This window comes from Octopus bimaculoides, chromosome Z (assembly GCF_046866305.1).
Source record: "Octopus bimaculoides isolate indiv1 chromosome Z, ASM4686630v1, whole genome shotgun sequence".
Classification (NCBI taxonomy): Eukaryota; Metazoa; Mollusca; class Cephalopoda; order Octopoda; family Octopodidae; genus Octopus; species Octopus bimaculoides.
The window spans coordinates 35,649,793-35,677,240 of record NC_142944.1 but is presented as its reverse complement, the minus strand read 5'-3'; the positions used below and the strand labels follow the sequence as shown (position 1 = coordinate 35,677,240).

Here is a 27,448-nt window from a genome sequence, read left to right as displayed (position 1 = left end):
ATATACACAACAGGCTTCTTTCAGTTTCCATCTACCAAATCCACTCAAGGATTTGGTCGGCATGAGGCTATAGTAGAAGACACTTGCCCAAGGTGCCATGCAAACCCAGAACCATATGGTTGGGAAGCAAGAGTCTTACCACACGGCCACTCCTGCACCGATACACTGCCACTCCTGTTGCAAAATTGATTAGGAATGGGTTTAGATGAAATGTGATGCAGTTATTTGTGGAGGTGATATTCTGAAATCAACATCAATATATCATGGTTTCAACTTTTGACGCAAGATCGTCAATTTTAGGGAGAAAGGGGTAAGTTGATTACATTGACTCCAGTACTTAAATGGTATTTTATATTATCAATCCCAAAAGGATGAAAGGCAAAAATGATCTCAGTAGGATTTGAACTCAGCATGTAAAGAGCCAGAAAAAATGTCACTAAGCACTTTGTTTAATCTTTTTAATGATTCTGCCAGCTCACTCACTTCATCAATTTATAATATCAATCCATAATATAACCAGATTAACAGAAAATGACAAAGTGGAATTGTTAAGAGAATAGAAAGAAAAGGGTATAAGAATTACTGTACTAAATTTCAGGTGTGGAAGCAAGGTCTGGAATCTAAGGGCCTTAGAGTCAATTTAGCTAAGACCAAAGTTCTAGCAAGTAGGAAAACAGACAAATCACAAATCCCTTCAGGTAGATAGCCCTGTTTAATATGTAGGATAGGTGTTGACAAAAACTCCATACAATGTACCTAGTGCATGCTATGAAGACATAAGAGGAGCAGTGGTGTCACAGGAATGTTAACAGAGAACGTCTTCGTGCGTGGTAGATGTGCAGTTACAATGAACACTAAGGATGTGCAAAGAATAGACTTCCTCAAATGTTGGGGGGGTGTCGTTAGAAATACATAGCTTATGTTACCTAGGTAACCAAATTAGCAGTGGAAGAGGGAGCTCTGAAAGCATAGTTGCTAGAATAAGAACATGCTGGACAAAGTTCAAAGAACTACTAACTTTGCTAGAAGAGTGAAAGGCAGATTGTAGGATGCCTGTGTATGTACAACTATGCTATGTGGCAGTGAAATATGAGCAGTGACTACAGAGGACATGCAAAGGCTTGAAAGAAATGAAGCTGAAGCCAGCATGCTCTGCTGGATGGGTAATGACAGTGAGTAATGGATTAAAGAGAAAACAGTTGAAGTGTGTAAGAGAGAAGACTACATTGGTATGGTTAAATGATGCATATGGATGAAGACAGCTGTGTCTAATTGTAGAGGGAACCTGGAGAAGTGGTAGACCCAGGAAGATGTGGGACGAAATGGTGAAAGAGGATTTTCAGACATTGGGCCTCACAGAGGAGATAAGGGATTGAGACTTCTAGCAATTCGCTGTGCTTGAGAAGACATGTCAAGCCCAGTAAAATCGTAGCCATCCATACATATAGATATGTTTTTACAGCCATGTTCCACCATTCCCTCCCTCCCTCCCTCAGCTGGGAGGATCCTGTCATGTAGGCTCATGGGTGCTGGTGTCACATGAAAGCACCCATGCTGGTGTCACATAAAAGGCACCAGAGCCGGTGCAATGTAAAAGATACCCATGCCAGTGCCACGTCTAAAGTACATGTGCCGGTGCCACATATCAGACATACATGCCAGTGCCATATAAGGCACCCGTGACAGTGCATTTGAATGAAAATGCCTTGTGGTATTAACTGCATCTCCAAGACATTTCCTTGTCACTGGCAATATTAGAAATAATGCAGAGAAACAGGATCTGTTCAGTTAGAACACCAATAACTAACAATGCTATTGTTCACAAAATGAATAATAATATAGATTTAATCAAAAGATTAAATGTGGTACTTAAAATGTTTGAGGCACCAGAATTTGGTAGGGTAAAAAACCAAAAACAAAATCAAGAGATTTGGTGAATAAAATTTGAAGTTAAGCAACAAAAATTCAATAGGTTATAGCAGTACGTACGTTTCGTACAAGCTCCATTTATTCATGTAGTGAGAACACCACAGAATGTACAATGAAAATGTACTCCTCAGCTGCATAATAGAATTTCATTTTAGAAAGACATTTTGAAGATATTTGCAAAAAACAAGAGTAAGAGAAGAAAACATACCATCTCGACTATTCTGCTGTTCAACAAAATGTGTGAAGAGAGAGAGAGAGAGAGAGAGAGAGAGAGAGAGAGAGAGAAAGAGAGAGAAAGAGAGAGAGAGAGAGAGAGAGAGAGAGAGAGAGAGAAAGAAAGAGAGAGAGAGATTTTCTGGTCAAGGATTTAGGGACCAAGTGTCTCAGCTGCTTCTACAACAAATAGTGCCCAAATCTAAATAAGGAAAGAGGGGTCCTCACATTTGCTTGAAATTATAGGAATTCAAATATTCACCATGATATAAGAGTATGAAACCATTTCAGATTTGCAGGTTATTAACTTAATTTCCCCTACCCACCAACCCACATACAGACCACCACTACTTTTCTGAAACTCTGGTTTATATTTCCTCTTAAATTATTGACAGTGTGTAAAGGGTGGGGTGGGGTGGGAGTGGAGCAATTCTCCCTTCCCCTCTTACCTACCCCTCATTCCTTCCCAATTTAGTTGTCTCCCTAACAGTAGGAAGGGAGAAAAGAAAATAATGGAGAGAGAGAGAGAATATACTAAATGAAGGTGTAAGGAGGGGAAGAAGAGGAAAAGATAAGTGAATGAAACTTAGCAAGATTACAAGAGATTTGACCCTAAAATGTGTGTGTGTGTAGGAGAGAAAGAGCAATAGTATTTAAGAGAGAGGGGAGTGGAGAATATTCTGCAAGGCATACTATGTTCCCTGAATCCCACCCTATCCAAGAGGTTGGGGCAATTAGTGTGATGGGGAATGGGAGGTCAGGGGGGGATGTACAGAGCCAGTCAGTGGTAGAAGGAAGATGTAAAAGACAAAAGAGGGGAAAAAAACAAACAATAAACTCCACCAAAAGAACAAAGTTTAGTGAATGAAAAGTCACATTAGTCTGTTTTCAGTTGCTTTTCCTTTTTTCTTTTCAAGTTATTACAATAATAATAGCAGCAGTAGCACCAGAAACTAGCCTAGTTTCAGTAATCTGTTTTTGTTATAGGTTCTTTTTTCTCTTTTCCTTTTTGCAGGATGGGGAGGAGGAAGAGGAGGAAGAGGAGAAACAGAGAAAAATTTGGGAGACAGAAAAACTATGTATGAAGCTATGTATAATGCTAAGCAGAAAAAATATTTTTCAGAGTCATTGAATATATATATATATATATATATATATATATATATATATATATATATATATATATATATAACCATATTTAAAAGTGTTTTAGAATGCTACTACAAAGTAAGTTGAGAAAAGGAGAGAAAACAAACTCTAAAGTAAAAAAAAAAAAAAACACTTCCTTATATGTAATTAAGGCCTTAAAAATCCCTTTATCAAGAGAAAAATGAATGAGCTTAATTATGATACACATATGTGTAAAATAGGTAGTTGTGATGTGTGCAAATTAGGTAGCATTACATTGAACATTTAACATATCACACAGCTCTTGTCTGTTGTTGATGGTGGGGTTTTACTGGTTTGATAAGAACAAGAAATTCAAAAATCTCCAGGATTCCATACTGTGGTTGTGATGGTGGCTATAATATCTTGGTTATGACATCTCTCCAGATTTTTTTATTATTATTATTATTATTAATAGATGAACCATTTGTATCAGTGTGTCATATAATAGAGATTAAGTGCAGTTAGAAACTGGTGCTTCTGACATACGTTCCCAGCATTTATTACACATAATGTGATACACCAGGCAGACCCATAAACATATGTCCACTTTGTTCATAAGGTCATTGATCAGTGTTCATACACTGTTGCTGTATATAGGTGATTCCTAGGCTTTTTTTTTTTTTTCTTCTTCCACGAAAGAGCAGTTTTTCCTTGATTGATTGCCGGTCAATTGCAGCAATAATTCAATTATCAAAATGTAGCAACTTAGAAAGCAAATGTTCACTTAAGCTATGAACTTACTTTGGGAATAACATTTTAGTTCCAGGCTGGTATTTTGCAAAGGATGTTCCTAAAGATAGTTTTCTTGTGGAAGTTGGTATTAATAAATGCCTTCTATGATTTTCAAGTCAGAAATCAGGCAAACATAATTGATCATAGGTTTGACTAAAAATGTTCATATAATCAAAGGTGTTCCAGCCATGACCATCCTGTCTTTGGGTATTGCATATTTAGAACAACCTTATCAGATGTGTTCATTTTTCCTCAAGGTAGGTTTAATTTGAAGATTTTGTAGCTTTCATTTATTTTCTAACAAATTGACTGGCTCATGAACAAATTAGGTTCCTCAACAGTTCATGAATGCATAGCTTCAATACATAGTTCATACTTTGCATATTCAATGTCTTCTTACTATTTTTGTATTTAAAAAATTTAGATGATGGGAAGTAACACTGGAAGGGAATTAACAGATGTCTATTGTTAGGAATGCAGTACAAGAGAATCCAAAACTATAGTCTCTAGTGAGTGCTAATAAAAGATAATAATAGCAATTGCTGATCCTCTACATTTTTAGCAATAACATGTGTTACTTCTTTTCCAAGGAATTTGTTTATTGCAGTTAAACCCAACATTATTTTGCTGTTTAACCCCTTAGCATTCAGATTTCTTTGTCAAATTGATTGCTTATTTATTCACATTGTTTTGAATTAATCACATTATCTTGTAGCTTCAAAATTTCAATGTGTTTGTATATTTTTAGAATGACATTGTAGGGTAGATATGAGAGGTTGGGTATGATTGATTTTAACATAAAACACTTAAAATATTTGGGCCAGATATGACTGCATTATATGCTAAAGGGTTATAATAGTACTATAACATCACTGAAAAATGGGTTTCGGAATTAATTTGTGCCATGTGCCCCTAGTGCTTCCCTATAGCTATCTACATTTAATCAGCCAAAAACATCCATCTTACTCTTAACTCCTTGAGCATCTTCAGGCAGTCACTGGCTGTAAACAGCAAGATTTTAATTATCTACAATATGATCACCATGTCAGTACTCTTTTTACTCTTTTACTTGTTTCAGTCATTTGACTGTGGCCATGCTGGAGCACCGCCTTTAGTCGAGCAAATCGACCCTAGGACTTATTCTTTGGAAGCCTAGTACTTATTCTATCAGTCTCTTTTGCCGAACCGCTAAGTTACGGGGACGTAAACACACCAGCATTGGTTGTCAAGCGATGTTGGGGGACAAACACAGACACGCAAACATATACACACACATACATATATATACATATATACGACGGGCTTCTTTCAGTTTCCGTCTACGAAATCCACTCACAAGGCTTTGGTCGGCCCGAGGCTATAGTAGAAGACACTTGCCCAAGATGCCACACAGTGGGACTGAACCCGGAACCATGTGGTTGGTAAGCAAGCTATTTACCACACAGCCACTCCTATGCCTAACTTCTCAAACATTGTATCTTAATACAGAAAACAAATTTAAAAACAAGTAATCTTGGATAAAAAAAAAATTCCACAAAATAAATTTAACCCTTTAGCATTCAGATTACTCTGTCAAATTTGATGCTTATTTATTTACATTGCTTTAAATTAATCATGCATTATCTTGTAGCTTTGAGATTTTGATGATGTGATTACAATTTTTAGAATGACATTGTATGTTAAGTGTAAGAGGCTGGATCTGGCTAGTTTAAACATAAAACAGCAGAATATTTGAAATGGATATGGCCGGCATATGCAACAAATTTACAAGAATAATAAAATATACCAGTTATAAAAGATACTTGAAAATATCTATCTTTCACTTGTTTCAGTCATTGGACAGCAGCCATACTGGGGCACTGCCTTGAAGGATTTAGTTGAACAAATCACCCCAGAAGTTATTTTTAATTTTGATATTTGTTCTATCGGTCTCTTTTGCTGAATATAAACAAACCGACACCAGTTGTCAAACAGTGGACACACACACACACAGTTCCTATCTACCAAATTCACTCATAAGACATTGGTTAGTCCAGGACTATAGTAGAAAACATTTGTCCAAAGAGTCACACAGTGGAACTGAACCTGAAATCATATGGTTGCAAAGCAAGCTTTTTAACCACATAGCCATGCTAATACCTATTTGTGTAATTTTCTCTCTCTCTCTATTATTATTATTAATTACCGGATACAGAACAGGTTAATGTTTCAATTATCAATTACATTTGATACTTCACATTTAAAACAAAAAAAAAAATTGTTTACCCATCAAAAATTTTACAAGTGCTTGAAATTGCTTGATTCAGCTATGATTGATTATCATCTGTTAAATGTCCATTCCTCATGGTGGCATGGGATAAATGGTTTGACAAGATCTGGTGAGCCACAGGGCTGTGTGAAGCTCCAATGTCAGTTCTGTCTTGGTTTCTACAGCCAGATGCCTTTCCTAATGTCAACCACTTCAGTGCGTACTGGGTGTTATTTTTGTGCCACCAGCACTAGTGAGGTTGCCAAGTAATTTGCAAGACAGAAGAAAAAAAAACCCTCCACAATTAAATATGAGAGGAGTATTTGGGAAGGGGAGGAGGTTTAACACTAAGTATTGAGAGGCTAAAATATGATAGGGAAACAAAAACAGATGTCTTAATATAAAGGAGATACATGTCTACCCCAAAGTAATTTGAACTTGACTCACTGAGGGGATAAAACTAAATACAACAGTGTATTTAGGCTGTTACTCTAATGACACTACAACCCAAACAAATTTAAAATAACAACACAAAACTATATAAATGGTGTTAAGAGTTACTGTGTCAATGTTACAAATTTAAAAGCAACCATCCCATGAAGCCTATCTCATAAACATTTAACTACTAGTTTAAGGAGTTGTTGTTGTTGGCACTCCGTCGCTTACGACGTCCAGGGCTCCAGTTGAACCGATCAACAAACAGCCTGCTCATCAAATTAACGTGCAAGTGGCTGAGCACTCCACAGACACGTGTGCCCTTAACGTAGTTCTCGGGAGATATTCAGCGTGACACTGTGTGACAAGGCTAACCCTTTGAATTACAGGCACAACAGAAACAGGAAGTAAGAGTGAGAGAAAGTTGTACAGCAGGGTTCACCACCATCCCCTGCCAGAGCTTTAGGTGTTTTCGCTCAATAAACATTCACACACCCGGTCTGGGAATCGAAACCGCGATCCTATGACCACAAGTCCGATGCCCTAACCACTGGGCCATTGTGCCTCCACGAGTCTAAGGAGTAGATAGATACTAAATAAGCACTGATATCAACGGATTTGGAACAGGCAGGGATGTGTGGTTAAGAAATTTGCTTCCCAGGCATATGGTTTCACATTTAGTCACATTACATGGCACCCTAGGCAAGTGCATCCGGTTATGACTCCAGGCCAACCTAAACAATTGGAGTGAACTTGAGAGACAGAAACTGAAGAGAAAGAGAGAGAGAGAGAGAGAGAGAGAGAGAAAGATAGAGAGAGAGAAAGAGAGAGAGAGTGTGCGTGTGCGTGTGTGTTTACATATGTGCCTTTCTGAAAAATCACTAAGCCACTTCTGCCAGCAAATCACGCACTAGCTTTGTGACTTCAAAGATGTGAAGATTAAGATACCCTTCAACTAAAAAAGCATGCAAAGGTTAGTGATAAGAAGCATCCAGTTGTAAAACAATACCTCACTAATAACTCACAGTAATTTGGGGGAAATGGACACAAAAGCAAGCAAGGATTATTATCTGGTACAGAACACTGTATGAATTAACAAGAGATTCCACAATGTGGTTGACCAACCTGCTAGAAATAGACAAATATCTTCCTAAAACCAGATACCGCTATCTTAAAAAAGAAATACTGTGTATAATGCAGTCTCTAGATATATAATCTTGGAAGAAAAAATGGAAATGGATGGTCATAAGTGGAATGGCTTTGCTTGGTCATGAGTGCTGGGTCAGAACTAACCAGGTGTTAAACAACATTATCAAAAGCATTTCTAAAGCGGCAAGTGGCAGAAACATTAGCAGGCTTGACAAAATGCTTAGCGGTATTTGATGTTGCTATGCTTTGAGTTCACCATCCTTTCAGGGTCAATAAATTAAGTACCACTGAAACACTGTGGTCAATGTAATTGACCTCAGGCCTTATGCCTTTCAGGCAAATTTCAGGCATTGTGTCTTTAGTAGAAAGGATTATCAAAAGCATTTCAGCTATGACCACCTATTTTTTTTTTTTCAAGCATTGCCTACCAAGCGGTACATTATCTAAATGTGCACTTGTCAAATTTTTGGCATTCAGATTACACTGTCAAATGTAATGCTCATTATTCACATTGTTTTGAATTACTCATGCATTAACTTGAGATGTCAATGATGTGATTGTTTACTTTTATAATGACACTGTAGGCTAAGTGTGAGAGGCTGGATATGACCAGTTTGAACATAAAACAGGTAGAAATATTTGGGCCAGATATGGTCAGTTTAAATGCTAAAGGAAGAAGGCAGCAGAATGAGATTTAAAGGAGATCTGTCTGCTCTTCGTAAGAGGTTGAGAGACCACTTGGAAGCTCCTATACTGGTTTGTCATCAGGTACCTAATCTCAATACCTAAATGAAATGCAGTAATGTAGGGCAGTGTTCAGTACAAAAACAACAGAGGATGGGAGATAGATCTCCACTCTGATAAGACATCACTATCACTGATGCAAAAGAAGGTTGACATAATAAGGTGCTGTGTACAGAAACATGACTTAGAAGACAAAAGTAAATATTTGCTAAGACAGGACGCTACTGTCACAGATAACCTATTCCTGACATAAGTGTACCTTGGTAATGTAGAATGTGGATAACGTTCAAAAACGGAGAGAATAGGATAAATCTCTCCCTAGAATAAAATACCTATCTTACAGGTAACTGTCCTCACATGATCTGGTACCTGTTGTTGGTAGCTAAGTGGGTTAAAGAAATATAGGATTTAAGTGTCGAACCTGGAATTAATAACAAAACTCTCAGTACTCAACATGAACTTACAACTAATTGGTAAAGTCTTAGTAATCGCGTGTGTGTGTGTGTGTGTGCATGAGACATATTTTACGATAACAGTCAAGTGAGATAATCTGAATACATCTTATGAACAAGACTTCTCTAAATATTGTTCTTTGTGTGTGTACAATTAAGCAAACATATGTGCTTACTAATAAATAAAAAATGATTTAATACAAGTTTATACAAACACACACATGGATAAACATATCATCATTTCTCATACACACACACATAGATAAACATATCATTTAACACACACACACATATTAAATTTTGAAGCTGAAACTTCAAAAGTTAAATAGTTTCATGTTACTTGAGGATCAGGAAATGTGTAACCCGTGATTTCTTAAGTATCAGCTTAAAAAAAAAAGAAATTGTATATAGGGTATCAAGTTGGTAGAAATGGTAGTAAGCCTAAACTAGATGCCTTATACTACTTAGTTTTAAGTAAAAGGAGAGAGAAAAAGCTAAGCTTTTTTTTTTTGTGGTATTTACAGTCCTTTTATATTATGATGATGATGATGAAAAAAACTATACATAGGTGGAGCTGCATTCACCAGCCTCCTGGGAACATGTGTGAAGAAGCATAAAATAACCTCTGGAGTATCATACTTGTTAAATAAGGTGAGCAAGGGAGGATACCAAAAGTTTCCTTGTCTCCTACCCCAATGCTTCATCTAACTTTTTGCTGTAGATGTGCACAGAAATTCACATTGTGTGCAAACTGTCTTCCTTTGCAAAATATGTGAACATCCATGCAAAGTACCCATTGCTCAAATGCTTTATTGATCACCTAACCAAATGCACAGGATTTTCAAGTGTGTATTTTTTCTTTTTTTTGTATTAATTGCAAAACATACATGCATACAAGTGCAGAGCTTCAAGGCAACATTGGTGTATCCCCTCGCACCCTGGACGCTGAGAACCCTCAAACCATTATTCCTGGGATGGTTATGGCAGTAGAGTTCTCAGGCACATCCTCTGTAGAGTCCTGTCAGAGCAGACATAAGATTTTACAGTTGGATTCCCAAACATAACCAACTTAAGCCACGGACACTGTTGCTTGTCCCTAGTATAAAGCTACCTTTCCACCCTTAAAAATACAACCCCCACCTAGTCAAGAGCACTTTCCCTTTTCCCCTTTTGTTTTTTTGTCTTACAAGCTAACTGACTGCTTCACCAGTGCCAGTGGCACAAAAAAAACACACTCAATATGTGGCATTAGGAGGAGCATCCAGCCGTAGAAACCAAGCCAAAGCCCAAGAAGAAGCAAGATGCAACTCTGTGGCTCCTGTCAAATAATCCAACCCATGCCAGCATGGAAAACAGACATTAATCGATGATGGTGACTTCAATTTGAGGCAATAAATGTAAGATGAGAGGAAAAAAGATCATTAACCACTTTGTAGGAAAACTACAGATTAAGATTAGTCATAGGCTCTGAATCTAATTAAACATGATTATCTAAATCTGAAAGATGACAAGTGAGAATCTTCCCATTATTAAAGCGTTCTGCCTTCTAAGCACATGATTTCGGGTTCAATCCCACTGCATGGCACTTTGGGCGACTTCTACTACAGCCTCAGGCTAACCAAAGCCTTGTGAGTGGATTTGGTGGCAGACAGAAACTGTGTACTTGTGTGCATATATATGTGTGTGTGTGTCCTTGTTTGTCCTCCAACCACACGATATAACAATCAGTGTCAGTTTGTTTGTATCTCCATAATTAAGCAGTTCAGCAAAAGAGTTCAGCTTAAAACATAAGTACCATGGTCCACTTGTTTGACTAAACCCTTAAAGGAAGTACCTCAACATGGCCACATTCTAGTGGCTGAAGCAGACAAAAGTTTTTTGGTTTTTTTTTTCTTATGTATGTATATCTGTGCTTCTGTATGTATATGCAGATATGAGCATGTATTTGGTTGTACTGTTCCTAATTTTAAGCTCAAAATAAGCCCAACAATTAATTACCTCAACTGATCCAACACCAGACAGACACACCTGATTTAAATCACTTAGAGTTAAATATAAAAGTTAGGTTAAAAATCATCTCAGCTTGTTAACCCTTTCAATGTCAAAGCAGTCATGCCATCCAGATAATCTAATGAGCTGTTAGAAAGTGTGAACAAACCAAAAATCAATGACTTGTAAGTCATATTTAACTGCATGTAACTATCCAAACAATCATTATATTATATTTTGGGTGCATACACACACATATATAAAATATATTTGGCAATCTAAGGTTTCTCTCTCAGAGCGAAAGGAAGATTGTCTGATGCATGTATACAAACAGCATTTCTACATGGTAGTGAAACATGGGCCCCGAACGCAGAGGACATGCAAAGGCTAGAGAAAATGAGGCTAGCATGCTCTGCTGGACATGTAATGTAAGTTTGACAGAGTCCTGGTGTATTGAGAGAGAAATGAACCATAAAAGGAATATCAGTTGCTGTGTGCAAAAGAGAAGACTGTGCTGGTTTGGTCATGTGATTCGAATCGATGCCAACAGCCCCATAAAGAAATGTTGATCTCTCAAAGCAGATGGAACACATAGAAGTGAGAGTCCTATGAAGACATGCGATGAAATACTGGACAATGACTTCCAAATGCTGAACCTCTCAGATGAGATGACAAAGGATCGAGATACCTGGTAACTTGCTGTACTCAAGACCCATCCTCCACAGCAAAAGTGTTAAGGCTGGTCCCTCTGGTGAAGAGGATTGGCCTGCAAGAGTCGTGTGCCAGTGCCACGTAAAAGCGCTCATGTGGTATGCTGTAAAAGCACTCATGCAGTACCATGTAAAAGCAATTGTGTGATGCCACGTTAAAAGCACGCAGCACACACTGTAAAGTTGTTAGTGTTAAGAAAGACATCCAGCTATAGAAACCAAGTCAAATCAGACTAGAACTTGGTGCAGCTCTCCAGCTCTTGTCAATCTATCCAACCCATACCAGCATGGAAAACAGACGTTAAAGGATGATGATACAAACACACACACACACATAATACATACATGCATACGTGAGCTAGATTCATGTGTTTTGCCCTGTCGCTCGTTTTGATCTTTTCTCAGTCTTCCCTCTAGTGTCCAACGAAGGACTGTCAAAACGCTATACTTTTACTTTAAAACTTCTATTCCTTCTTGGAGTGCCAACCTAATAACATTAATTGTGAATGTCCATTGGACTTTTGATGTTTGTATTTGTATTAATACACACACTTAATGCCCTGACGTGCAACTAATTCCTCAGTCAGCTGAAAGAACAGCTTACACTATAACAGTGACAGATCGCTGGATTAACCTAAATAAATTACGATATTGAGTACTTTTTCTCCTGTTCGTTAAACTCAACATAGTGTGCATGTGTAGGCATAAAGAAACACATATATGCATGTGTAGGCATAAAGAATCCATGATAAACCGATGACCGTTAATAAACAAAATTGTTTTTTTAAATCCCTCAAAAGAAGAGGAACCAATATTGAGCAAGTGATTCATGGTTTGGACGGTTCTGTAGTTACAGACAGTAACTGCTTTTATTCTTAAAAAAAACTCATAAAACTATGAGATGACTAAATATACGAGGTGCATGGAGCATCAACTGGTAATGCGTAGGTAGCTACAAAAGTCGCCTCAAATGTCTCACAACTCTCACTTCTGTCCCACATATATATATTACTTACACAATTGCGAATACTCACCCATACGGCTTGGGAAGAACATGAAATAAAATAAAAACGGAGTTAAATGTGCGCGCGTGTGTGTAGGCGCATATTTGTGCGTTATCTGTTTAAAGAAACAGTGTACGGATATAGAGTTTGTAAAGGAGAAGAGGAATGTCTTAACATGGACTAAATTCATGCATGTAATGAGATGAATGTGAGCAGAGAGTGAGAGACACATAAATACTTGATTTAAGCAATACACACGTACATATCATATACATACATATGTCTGTGTGTGTGTGTTCTTCACATACACAGCTTTCTTTTAAAATAAGGATAGATTGAATACAAACGTGAGATATACAAAGAGGCTGCTATGTTATGTTAGAAAATGAACGAAGGCAAATGGGGCAAAAAACTAACTTGTTACACATTTTTTATTTCTTTTTCCTGATACCATAACACTGCTTCCTTGTTTACTAAACAAAGGAATGTTCGGATTACAAGTGACAGCTGGAAGTCATGATTTGAAAAATTACAGCCAAATAAATGAAATGGGTGGAAACAAACAAAATTGTCGTTTTTCAGTAATTGAAATTAACTCCAAATAATATTTTTTAAAGACAACGAAAAAATGTTTTAAATAAGCCGAGGAAAGAAAATTATACATATATATATATATATATAGACTAATCATAGCAATAATGCATACATACACACACACACCTCCCTCTCTCAAACATTGTGCCTGCATTTTAAAAACTTCATAATCTATTAAAAGTACAATATTTAAAAATAACTGGGTTGTTAAATAAACAAATAGATAAATGAATAAATACATAAATAAATGAATGACAAGCGAAATTATAAGTTATATCGCTACAGAACGGCGCATTCCTTACTGAATGAACAAAGGAAGAATAGCGATTATATCAGTTTAAGTTAAAAGTGACAAGTATGAACTAGTGAAAAAAGAAAAAACCTATTTCGAAAAATAGTAACAAAGCAGCTAAAGTCTAAGATGATATCAGAATTTCTTGTTACTTCCAGGGTGTTTATTGTTAAACATATAAAAATAGCGGGTACTTTATAGTTATTTTATAGTTTATTTTTTAGCACTGCAATGAAATACTATTTCTCACGTTAAAACTTATTACATTATAAGGGACGTGTTCGTTTTGATCGGTAAATATACAAAATTTATGTGAAAATTATTTCCGAATGTGTTTTAAAACAGATTGTTGACTGGAAAAATATGGGGAGAAAAACAGCTAAGATATATTCTTTTAACAGCTAAAGTTTTAAAATCACGATCGATCCTTTTAAGTCATTGAATGGGTTAGCTAACGCCCCCCCCCCCCGCCCAAAGGTAAACCCATTTTAAAGTTGCAAAGTAGAAAATACTAAACTGAAATGTTACCGGGGAAGAGGGGTAAGCAATACGGAATCCCCCTTTCTACGATTATGGAACAGTCTACACCATGAGTCACTTACAGGTTTACTCAATATTGGAATCCCCTTGTTCAGATACTTTGAAAAACCAAAATTTACACAAAGAGTGTGCAAGATTGCGTTAAAATGTTTTAGATGGGTACGAAATTAAAAAAATTACTGTTCGAATTTTTTTTTAATCTAGGTGATAAGTATAGTTAAATTAAAAAGTTTTACAGCAAAGTTATATATATGAACTTGAATATTCAATTATTTTCAATGTGACTTTAATATGAGGCAAGAGCGTGTCAACCTTTTAACAGTTCCTCCCCGCCCCATCTAAGCAGCATTTTATGAAAATTTTTGGTGGTTTTAGCAATAGATTGATGGGATAGACAGATGGATCATCGTTCGGTTTCAGAGATAAGTATTCCAGTTGGTCGGAATGACTCCACAGACATGTATACTCTTAACATAATCTTCGGGACAAAATCAACATGGCACGGTGGCAGAGTTAACCCTTTGAAAGAATTATACATACAGTTCTCCTGACGAGCTTCTGCAGTTTTCATCTAACCCCCTTTTGTTCACAAGAATTGTCTCGACCTGAAACTAAAATGCCACGCTTTGAGATCGAACTTGAGATCTCATGATGCCAAAACAAAACAATTCGCCTACTTTTGTCGATTATATTTATAAAGATCCAGCATTCGAAACCAGTATGGCATCATGGACATGTGTTATCACACATGCATAACTTGACATCAGCAAAGTATTTGAGCGTGCCCGGCAGGCGAATCTACCCACCAACGAGGTCCATCCATTTGTCAGTTGAATTGGTGGCTTCATATCAATTAGTGTGATGGAGCTCTACACTATCAGCTCTGGTGTACCCGAAGGATCATTTTGTCACCTACGCTTTTACACATCAATGGCATATTTGCCGCCACTAACAACGCCTATTTCTAGACAAATGATTCCAGATGCAACCAATACATATCACGCCAAGCCTAGACTGACTCCATAAACAGAGACCTCGAAAACATCCTCCAACAGTCATGCCAATCTTGTTTCCTTCAACAACATGAAGACACGATCATTTCACATAAAGACAACATTGTCTCCAATCCCGTCGACATAAACGTGAAGCAACAAGAACTCCCAAAGGCCGCTACAAATGCCTAAGCCTTAAGGGTTCTTGTAGCTCTCTCGGCGAATGCACATCCTTGACACGGCAAAGAATGGTTAGAAATATTTCAGGTTCCCAACAACTAACTCTCTCCAAAAATGTATTGCTGTGGTGCAACACTATCTAGGCTGCGTCCAAAAGAAAAGAGTAAAAAAAGAGCAAAAGCCACCCGCCTGTTTGTCACTGAAGTCATTTAGAACACATTCCAATCTATGATCCGACAGTCAGGCTGGTTTCGTGTCACCTCCACTCAAGCACTCCCTCGTCACCCATACTGTTACCTCTCCCTTCTCTCCACTACATCCAGTCCTGCCTCCCCAGAACGTTGACCGTCTGGAAATTCCCTCCCTGACTTATTTTTCTCCAGCTGCCTTCACCTTGTAATTGCTGAAGCGGAACTTTACTCATGCCGTTACTGCTTCGGCTTCCGAAAGCGATGAATACAGCCCCTCACTCTTGACCGATCCCATTAAAAAACCAAATACACTCGACCATATACAGAATTGTGTATACATATATATGTACACACACACACACAATGCATTGCACCACAAATGTGTATGTATACACACACGCATACACATAATATATATATATATATATATATATATAATAGAAAAAGAAAACGGAGAAACTGACGCATAGACATCAATCCATTTTTGAACATATTCAATTCTGTACAATATATACACACACACACACACATTATATATATATATATATATATATATATATATATATACACTCCCATAAGCACAAATGTGTATGTCTATATACACAGGAAACATGCATGGAATGGACTAACATATTGAGGGCAGTACACCAGCATGGCCTTGGTCGTGGTGGCTTAAAGAAACTTGGAATATCACGATATTTAGGGAAGAAATAAATAAAATGAACTCGTTTTAATGACAATTATTATGTATGCGTTTGTGTGAAATGAAATAATTTCACGAGGAAAACTAAATTACTGTAGCATAAAAATTAACTCTTAACCGAAGAATAACCAATCTACCAATAACAAATATATAACAAGTGTTTAATAGTCCTTTCATGAGCTAATGTAACTCGGAAATAATGTAAAACTACTTACATCATAACAACTTTTGCTAGATTACAAGAAAAACTACAAAACATTAATATAACACACATTTATGGTGTGAGGTGGAAGGAACTAACTTTAAAATCTTGATAGTCACTAGGAGTGGGTTATTAATTACATGTCTTTTATAATATTAAGAAAACTACAGCCTTTATAGTTTTTCAAAAAAACCTTTTCGCTACTATATTTAGTATTAAATGTTTAAATTATGCATGAGCGAATACATGAAACATAGGTGTTTAAAAAAAAAGTTTTATAAAGTTTTGATTTAACTCAACACACTGTTAAAAAATAAAAGCAGACCAAATTAATAAGATACTGGAAAGTTTTATATGGAAAAGACGAAAATAAGAAACTGGAATAATTAATTAATCACAAGAAAATAGCATTATTTGTAAATAATTGCAATTATGAAATTTACAGACAAAAAGCGGATAACAAAATTTAATTATATTCATTATCATTTAAATATAAAAACAAACAACAAAACACACTGAATAAAAAAAGTTCAGAAATACATTAAATTTAATAACATTGTAAACAACTATTAACAAAATAGCTTACCTTAATAACTGAGAGTAATAACGTCATTAATGTATGTACAAAAATAATTTTAGTATACAAGGAAAAAAAATAGGCGCTGTTAGACACTAGCTATAAAGAAGACAGTATTTGTATATTGTTCTTCATGTGCGAACAGCAAGGAAAAAACAGTCCACTTCAGTGGAAGATTCATATTTCTGTTTCTGACCTACATCTATCTCTTAAGATGATGAACGGCCAACAGTTGTTTGATTAACTTCTAATTCTCAACTAAAGTTCTCATGGTTTCTCCCACCAACTACCATTTAAACTAATCCCGGAACAAGTAACTACAATAGTTGTCGTTCTTGAATTAATTTTTTTTTAAAAACGGTGCAACGTGCGCCCCTTGCTTGTTGATATTGGATGGAACGATATGTGACTGTAACAGACATTCATTCCCGCGGCCGCTGTTGTTACTGTTTCATATAGTATTGATGGTACTGTTAATTTTGTAGTCGTCGATAGGGAGAGGAAATGGGAAGTCACAACGGTTATACTTTCGTTTAACGAATGGGAGAATCGAAACTTACAGCCATGGTGTGGGTATTCGCTGCAATAATATGTGATTTGTTTCTCATGTGAACATGAAGCTGGTTATCTTCAGAGAATGCAAACTACTTGTGAGCTCATGAGTCTGTTAATGAAGTGAAAAAAAAAGAAACATATACATATAACTATTGCAGACTATTCTTCTAAAATAAGTTGTAACTATAATCTGTTGATAAGATAGAGAATAGAATTCAGAGAGTTGTTCATGTTTTTCGAAGTTAAATTACCAAAAGCTCTTTACGGTGATTGTTAAAAAGTTAATTCAAGAATCATACCGGCAATTTTATATGTTTTTAGGAAGAATATATGTCATAACATGTCTCAACATCAAAATGTATTATTTCAGCAAATTATGCGTTATTTTGATATAGCAGAAATTGTTATGATTTATACAAAAGGAAATGAGTTTTATTCAGAAAGTTGACAGCTCTTATTGAATGATTCCTTCCTGTTCGACAGTACAAAATAAGTTGGAGACGGTCGGGGCGACCGAATCCTTCACCTCTTAATCGCAGAGTCAGTGTGTTGCCATGTGACAATATAAAGTAATATCAATAATTTCTTTCGCTTTTTCACAAGTTTTAGCGCATGTAAAACATTTAAATAAATACGAATACAAAGCATGTAATTTGATGCATGGTATGCCCATATGAAAAGCTTGTGTAAAAAGATATATATGTGTGTCTGTGTGTGTAAACATACATATATATGAATACATACTAAATATGTAGGCGCAGGCGTGACTGTGGGGTAAGAAGTTTGCTTCCCAACCGCATGGTTCCGAATTCAGACCCACTGTATGGCACCCTAGACAAGTGACTTCAACTATTGACTGGGGCGACCAAACCTTTGTGAGTGGATTTGGTGGACGGAAACGGTAAGAAGCCCATCGTATATATATATGTATCGGCTTTTGTCCCCCATCGCTGCTTAACTATCGGTGTTGATGTGTTTACGTCCCCATAACTTAGCGGTTCGGACCAAGAAACCGATAGAATTAGGTATCAAGCTTAAAAAATAAATGACTACTGGGATCAATTCATTTGACTAAAAATTCCTCAAAGCGGCGTCACAACATGACCAGAGTCAAATGACTGAAGCAAGTAAATGGTATAGGAATCAACCCCAGTGCGTTTTTGTTTTTTTTTTAAGCTTGGTACTCATACATTTTCTTTCTCATCGCCAACAATCATGTATCTAAATACATATACGTGCGTGCGAGTACAGAAAGATAGATAGACAGACAGATAGATAGATAGATAGATAGATAGATAGATAGAGAGGTAGGTAGGTAGGCAAGAATGGATATGTGATGCATATGGATGAGGATAACTGTAAAAATAAATGTTGATTGCTTAATGTGGATGGAGCTTGCAGAAGAGAGTGTTCGGGAAGATATGAGATGAAGTAGTGAAAGCTCATTTCAGGATCTTCAAGGTTTCAAAGGAGATGTAAAAGGAGCAGGATGATTGGTGATATGCAGTTCTCAAGAAGACCCATCCATCCCAGCAAAACTGATTTCTGGTACAGCTGTTTGTATATATCGTCATTGTCATCATCATCATCATTACCATTATTATGTAATGTCCAAGGCAGCAAGCTGGCAGAATTGTTAGCATGCCAGGCAAAAAATGCTTGGAGGTATTTCATCTGTCTTTACATTCTGAGTTCAAATTCTGCCGAGGTTGACTTTACCTTTCATCCTTTCAAGGTTCAAGACACTCCACCACTCTCTAACTGCAGTACTTCCTTTGGTGCCACTTACTTTTCTTACTACCCAGAACTATTTCACTCATTATCCACCTTCGTCCATTAATTAATTCTTTCCACACACAGTTTCTTTGTCTCACCCCCCACCCACTGGGTCAACAACTATCTCTCCTCCACCACCATATGTCTCTCACCCTCCTCATGCACAACACCTGCTTTCCCTTCCCCATTGACTCCTGCAATGTATCCAGCATCATGTCATCATTACTATTCTGCTGTTTTGCATATCGCTCATTTCCTGCTCACCTTTCCCCTCAACTATTGCATCACTAGTGGTCACTTACATCCCTTCCATCAGCAATTCCTTATCCCTCAACTCATCCCATACTCTCTTGCAACTTTCATCCAACCACACCTTGTCCCTCTGCCCCACTCATTTTACCCACCTTGTATCTTGAAGATCTACCCTGCCAACACATCACCACTATTTTTATCATTCCTACCCTCTCTTCTAAAATGTGAGTAGTCATGTAACTCCTCACCTGTTCTGTTCTGGGCCCTTTCATATTTTTTACTCCTCGTCTCCTAGCATAAAGTCACCCACTCAGGATTCATAATCTTACAAGTTTGTGTGTCTGTGTTTGTCTTCCCAACATCCATTGACGACCGATGCTGGTGCATTTACTTCCCCATAAACTAGCAGTTCAGCAAAAGGGATCAATAGAATAAGTACTAAGCTTACAAAGAATGAGTCCTGGGGTTGATTTGCTCAACTAAAAATGTTGCTCCAGCATGACCACAGTCAAATGGCTCAAACAAGTAAAAGAATAAAAGAATATATGTATATATGCACACATACATATATATACATATATATATATATATATATATATATATATATATATATATATATATATATATATATATATATGATATATAAAGAGAGAAAAGGATAAAGAGAGCAATGGCAAAGTTAGAATTATATTTTATGTATAAAGTCTTACAGCTGTTTCAGGGAAAATCTAATGTATCCCTTCATCGGAGACGGTAATAGTAGAAGAATGGATTATTACATCTATAAGAGGAGATTTGTAGTAAGAAGTGAGAGCTCACTTCTTACTACAAATCTCCTCTTATAGATGTAATAATCCATTCTTCTACTATTACCGTCTCCGATGAAGGGATACATTGGATTTTCCCTGAAACAGCTGTAAGACTTTATACATAAAATATAATTCTAACTTTGCCATTGGTCTCTTAATCTTTTTCTTTCTTTATACATACACACGCTAATACACGACCTATGTTATATTCCCCACTCATGTTGCTACAACGACAGGGGCAAAACTAGTCGGTATACAGCATTTACTCAGTATTACCTGTATCTTTAGGGTTTGGTTGACTCCAATACCCTTCATAACCTTTATATATATATATATATATATATATGTGTGTGTGTGTGTGTATATATATATATATATATATATATATGCACACATATATATATATATATATATATATATATACACACACACATACACATGTATACACACATATATATAAATACATACATATATTCATGCATATATATATGTATATACATACATATATATATATTATATATATATGTGCATATCATCATCATAATCATTTAACATCTGCTTTCATGCTGGCATGGGTTGGACGGTTTGACAGGAACTGATAAGACAGAGGGCTGCACCAAATTCCAGTCTGATTTGGCATGGTTTCTATGGCTGGATGCCCTTTCTAATGCCTACCAATCCAAGAGTGTAATGGGTGTTTTTTTTATGTGCAACCAGCATAGGTGCCATATATATGACACCAGCAACAGTCATGACTATGATTCTATGGGTGCCATTTACATTACACTGGCAACAGCCACAACTACAATTTCTCTTGGCTTGACAAGTGTTCTCAAGCACAGCATATCACGAAAGGTCTCGGTCACTTGTTATCCCTTCAATGAGGCCCAACATTTGAAGACTATGCTACCAGCAACAGCAGCAATTACAATTTCACAGGTGCCATTTACATGACACTGGTAACGGCCATGACTACGATTTCACTTGGCTTGACAAGTGAAATCGTAGTCGTGGCCGTTACCATGGCTTGACAAGTCTTCTCAAGCACATCATATTGCCAAAGGTCTTGTTCACTTGTCACCACCTCTGTTAGGCCCAAAATTTGAAGCTCATGCTGCACTGTCTCATCCCATGTCTTTCTGAGTCTACCTCTTCCACAGGTTCCCTCTGCAGTTAAAGCTTGGCACTTGTTTACATAGTTGTCCTCATCTATATGTGTCACATGATCATACTAGTGCATTCATCTCTCATGCACACCACATCTGATGCCACTTATGCCCAGTTTTTGTCTTAAGACATTTACACTCTGTCATATGCGCACAGTGACATTGTACATCCAACGAAGTGTATTGGCTTCATTTCTTTCAAGCCTTCACATGTCCTCTGCAGTTACAGCCCATGCTTCACTGCCATGGAGCATGGCTGTTCATACACAAGCATCATACAGTCTACCTGTCATTCTGAGGGTAAGGCCCTTTGTTACCAGCAGAGGTAGGAGCTCTCTGAACTTTGCCCAGCTTATATTTATCTGAGCAGCTACACTCTTGGAACATCCACCTCCACTACTAACTTGGTCACCTAGGTAATGGAAGCTATCAATGACTTCTAGTTTTACCCCTTGGCATTTGATGGAGTCTATTTTCTGTACGTTTGTAGTGTTTATATATATATATATGTACATTTGTAGTCTGTCTGTGTATATATATATATATAATAATATTAGGGACAAAATCCAAAATTACAGGTAAAAACTCAATTAAAATCAATTTATAAAAAATTAAAATTAAATTGAGCCTTATAGATAAAGTATATATAGTTTTAGGGAAAATAACCAATTTTCAAGAACTCATCGATGAAAATCCACTATCACATATAGAAAAATTAACAATTAAAAGCACAATAAATGAGTATAATATAAAGCAAAGTAAATATCATAAGATAAATATAATATAATGATGACGATATATATATAATTGTTAAAGAGGACAACAAACGTTAAGGCAAGACAAACATTTCAAGGCATATACATTATTATTAGTGGGAAAATTCAAAGTCTTACAGCTGTTTCTGGCATATCCCAGAGTATGGGATATTTTGTTATCAGATACAAATAGGGAAAATGAGAAGGGTATAGATTAATGAGATGACAACATAGAGGACAGGAGAAAAGCAATAAGGGGATACAGCTTTCTGATCATGTAGAAGTAAGTCCGTAAGTCCTTAGGTGCAATCCTGTATAAATCCATGTAGGTTAAAGTCCTAATAGTGTAAATATCCAAAAATAGACATGAGTATATCAACAATATAATATTATATTTATCTTATGATATTTACTTTGCTTTATATTATACTCATTTATTGTGCTTTTAATTGTTAATTTTTCTATATGTGATAGTGGATTTTCATCGATGAGTTCTTGAAACTTGGTTATTTTCCCTAAAACTATATATTTTTTATATATATATATATATATATATATATTTGCCAGTACCGTGTGACTGGCCCTCATGCCGATGGCATGTAAACGCACCCACTACACTTTCGGAGTGGTTGGCGTTAGGAAGGGCATCCAGCTGTAGAAACTCTGCCAGATCAGATTGGAGCCTGGTGCAGCCATCTGGTTCGCCAGTCCCCAGTCAAATCGTTCAACCCATGCTAGCATGGAAAGCGGACGTTAAACAATGATGATAATGATGACGATATATATATAATTGTTAAAGAGGACAACAAACGTTAAGGCAAGACAAACATTTCAAGGCATATACATTATTATTAGTGGGAAAATTCAAAGTCTTACAGCTGTTTCTGGCATATCCCAGAGTATGGGATATTTTGTTATCAGATACAAATAGGGAAAATGAGAAGGGTATAGATTAATGAGATGACAACATAGAGGACAGGAGAAAAGCAATAAGGGGATACAGCTTTCTGATCATGTAGAAGTAAGTCCGTAAGTCCTTAGGTGCAATCCTGTATAAATCCATGTAGGTTAAAGTCCTAATAGTGTAAATATCCAAAAATAGACATGAGTATATCAACATATTTACTTAACTTTATATTGTTTTATTTTACTTTATTTTGTTTTTTTTACGTTATCTTCCCTTACCTCCTCCTCCTCTCCTTATTTACCCTTATATATTTGTTTATTTATTCTCTTGGGTATTTTTGTACACTATATTCTTATATAATTTATCTTATCCTTAATGCCAATCTTTAATTTCTTCCCTCACTCTCTCTACCTCTCTTTCTATTTATTCATTTTTCTTTCTTGTTACCATTTAATAGCTACCTCCGCTAGCATTCTGTTATTGAATGTTGATACATTTGCATCTATTTCTGGATATTTACACAATTAGGACGTTAACGCACCTGGATTTACACAGGATTGCACCTAAGGACTTACAGACTTACTTCTACATGATCAGAAAGTTGAATTGTGAACTTTTATGCTTCTTTTTTCTTCTCTTTCTGCATCTCCTTATTCCTTTTCTCCTGTCCTCTGTGTCATCATCTCATTAATCTACACCCTTCTCATTTTCCTTATTTGATGATAGACTATCCCATATTCTGAGATATCCCAGAAACAGCTGTGAGACTTTGGCTTTTTTCAATGATAATAACAACGTATATGACTTGAGATGTTAGTCTTGCCTTAATGTTTGTTGTTATCGTTAACAATTATATATCTGGTATATTGGAAATCTACAATGGCTCCATACCTACCTTCCTGGATATAACCTTGGAGCCCTGGTAATCCATTACAGCATTTATTTAGTGTACCTAGTCATTTAGATCATCTGTGAACTAAACCCCCATATTTTGTATGTATTCCCTCTGTTGAAGAGCGTAGCTCGAAACGTTAAATTCTTTCTGTATTCTCGAGCGTCAAACTAATACATCCTTTTGTTGTTTACACCACCTGTCCTTGTCTGTTGTTGTTTTTTTTCGTATATTCTCCCATATATATATATATATATATATATATATATATATATATATATATATATAGAGAGAGAGAGAGAGAGAGAGAGAGATGTATGTATGTATTTATATAATGCTTACACACTTACATCATGTAATCAATAGGCCAAGAAATGCACTCACTTATAAATGTTCACATACATCCTGTATATGAAATTAAAATAGTATTAAAATAGCTATCTGCATTTTATATTTAATGTATATACATAGTTGATAGGTAAGTTATATACAGGGCTCTTTTAAATTTAATACTGCTTCAACTGTGTATACTGAACTTTTAGTCAGGTGGGTAGTTATTTGAAACACCAGTGACTTTTTTATTCACTGTTTTGTATAATCTCCTCTAGACATGTGAATTGAGTACACATTACTGAATAGGCATAACTAGGCTGAAATACATTTGGCATTCTTGTTAACCACTGCCGGGATGATTTTCATCTTCCTTTTTTTTTTTGAAACATAGCGCAACCATGTGAGATGTTATCTCTGGACAAATACTGTAGTATTTTGCCTGCCTACAGCTATGATATATAGATGTTTATGTTCATACACACACACATTCAAATTTAGTTTTATAAGGTAGGAACACCAGCAAAAAATACTATTAGAACATGCAAACCACCCTCCTGCTACTCTCTCAGATTTATTTCCCATAAGTTGAATTCCTCATCCAAATCATATTTGGCTACTTTCAGCATAATATTTAATGGAGAGCAGTACTTTTTTCTTCTCTTTCACTTTCTATTTCAAATGAGTATCAATGTTGATGAGATTTGAAACACAGAAGAAAAAACCCAGTTCTTAGTCCTTTTATCCTCATCTGCTCTGCCACCTTTTTTGGCATAGTATGTATGCAGTAGAAATGTATTTGCTTTTATGGTAGACAAGGGCAACAGCCAGATCAGTTATGCATGCTATAACAGCTGTATGACATAATTATGCCATTCAGTAATCTGTGGATACTAAATGAATACAAAAAGTACAGAACTGTTATTGTTCATGTATTTTCAGACACATCTGGCTAACAGCCATGCTATGTATGTAGATTGTATACAGTACCAACAATGACACCCACTTGTACACTCAGTCCAGGAATTTTGGGAAATTATCCATATTTTTCCAACCTAGAAATCTTCTGGATTTTTAGCAAAAGCCATTCAACAAAACATTACAGACACCCAGAATATCTCCAATTTCGTTGTGCATTCCTTTCATTTATCTATTGTGGGATGCAAGATTAGACATTTTACTGAATGCCTTGCCCAACTAGGAGAGGGTTATGACTACATGGCAGCACTCAACCTCAGTCCATGTTGTAATCAGCATTATAGCTCAGTTAAATAGGAAAAAAATGTAGGAAAACATGTCTAATAATGGTCATCGCTATTCATTGTTATAGTATCCTGTGGATACTGTGATTTGATGGTTTCAATTCCTAGACTAGCTAGTATTTCTCAAGCAAAATACTTATTGTTATTATTATTATTATTATAGAATCTTTTACTACAGGCCCAAGAGCTGAAAGTTTGGAGAGGAGCCTAGTCAATTACATTGACTCCAATGTTCAACTGCTACTTATTTTATCAGCCCTGGAAAAAATGAAAGGCAAAGGCAAGCTCAGTGGAATTTGAACTCAAAGCATTAAGAGCTGGAAGAAATGCCGGTCTAACATGCTTACAATTTAGCCAGCTTGCTGCCTTAATAATAATAAGAATCCTTTCTACTATAGGCACAAGGCTTGGAATTTGAGGGAGGGGCATAGTCAATTACATTGACCCCAGTACTTAAGTGGAACTTGTTTTATCGACCCCGAAAGGATGAAAGGCAAAATCAACCTCAGCAGAATTTGAACTCAGAATGTAAGGACGGATGAAATGCCCAAGCATTTTTCCCAGTATGCTAACGATTCTGTCAGCTCACTGACTTAATAATAATAATAATAATAACAACAACAACAATAATTCTTTCTAAATTTGGCATAAAGCCAGCAATCTTGAGGGGAAAATGAAAAGTAATGTTGACTTGGTGAAGTTAGATCACAGAACATAAAATGCCAGAAGAAATGTCACTAAGCACTTTGTCTGAAATGCTAGTAATTCTGCCAGCTTGCCACTTTAATAATAATAGGGATGGTTTCAAATTATAGCACAAGGCCAGGAATTTTGGGGAGGGTAAGTTGATTACATTGACCCCAGTGCTCAACTTGTACTTATCTTATCAACCCTGAAAGGATGAAAAGCAATGTCAACAATGGCAAAATTGATAATAACAATAATAATAATTGTTGTTGTTGTTATATAGTCATATTCATCATCATCATCATCATCGTTATTGTTATTGTTGTTGTTATCATTATTAATATTATTATTATTATTTTTAAAAGGATTAATGTAACTCTTCACAAAGGTAAACAGTCAAGACGAAGAGCGCGATTCGATTGTAAGATATTTTCTTAGAACGATATTTCAACAGTACGTCTGTCTTTGTCAAGTTCAAAATAAGAAGTGATAAAAATTCGAAATTATAGAAATTTAAACGTAAAGTATGAATGAGAGCAACCAGCGTCCACTCATAGAATGACATCATCAGTTTTTAAGTTACAATTTTATAACAGGCGAAAAGAAAAAGACAGAAAAAATAGAAAAAAGAAGATGACAGAAAACAAAGGAAATAAAAAGAGAGAAAGAAGAATATTTAATCAAACAGTTTTGTATAAATTTGATGATATTCTCCTGTCATCTTACTCATTTCTCCAGGGCGTGATGTTAATAACCTGCAAACATATTTCTCCTCATACATTCTGAGAAGTGAAAGTGGGGTAGATTCAGAATATTTTCTGAGAATATGCACTTTCAAATCTTCTTCAAAATTGCAGCCGCTTGAAACAAAATGTTCAGCAAGTTCTGCCGAACTACTGTTATTGTGCCTGACGCCGAATCTGTGCACATTAAACCTTTTGTTTAATTGTTCTGTTGTACAACCAACATAGATTAAGTTGTGTTTCATGCATTCTGCAGCATACGCCAAAT

At 36.1% G+C, this 27,448-nt stretch overlaps 1 protein-coding gene across 1 annotated transcript in view; it reads right to left on the bottom strand.

The window, feature by feature from the left end:
• The window catches only part of LOC106871312 (signal-induced proliferation-associated 1-like protein 2), a 161,951-nt gene extending 144,311 nt beyond the window's left edge, over positions 1–17,640 (bottom strand). Inside the window, exon 1 of the mRNA XM_052973573.2 lies at positions 17,056–17,640. The gene's annotated coding sequence lies outside the window, so the exon portion shown is untranslated. The remainder of the gene's footprint in view (positions 1–17,055) is intronic.
• Positions 17,641–27,448: the final 9,808 nt, after the last annotated feature.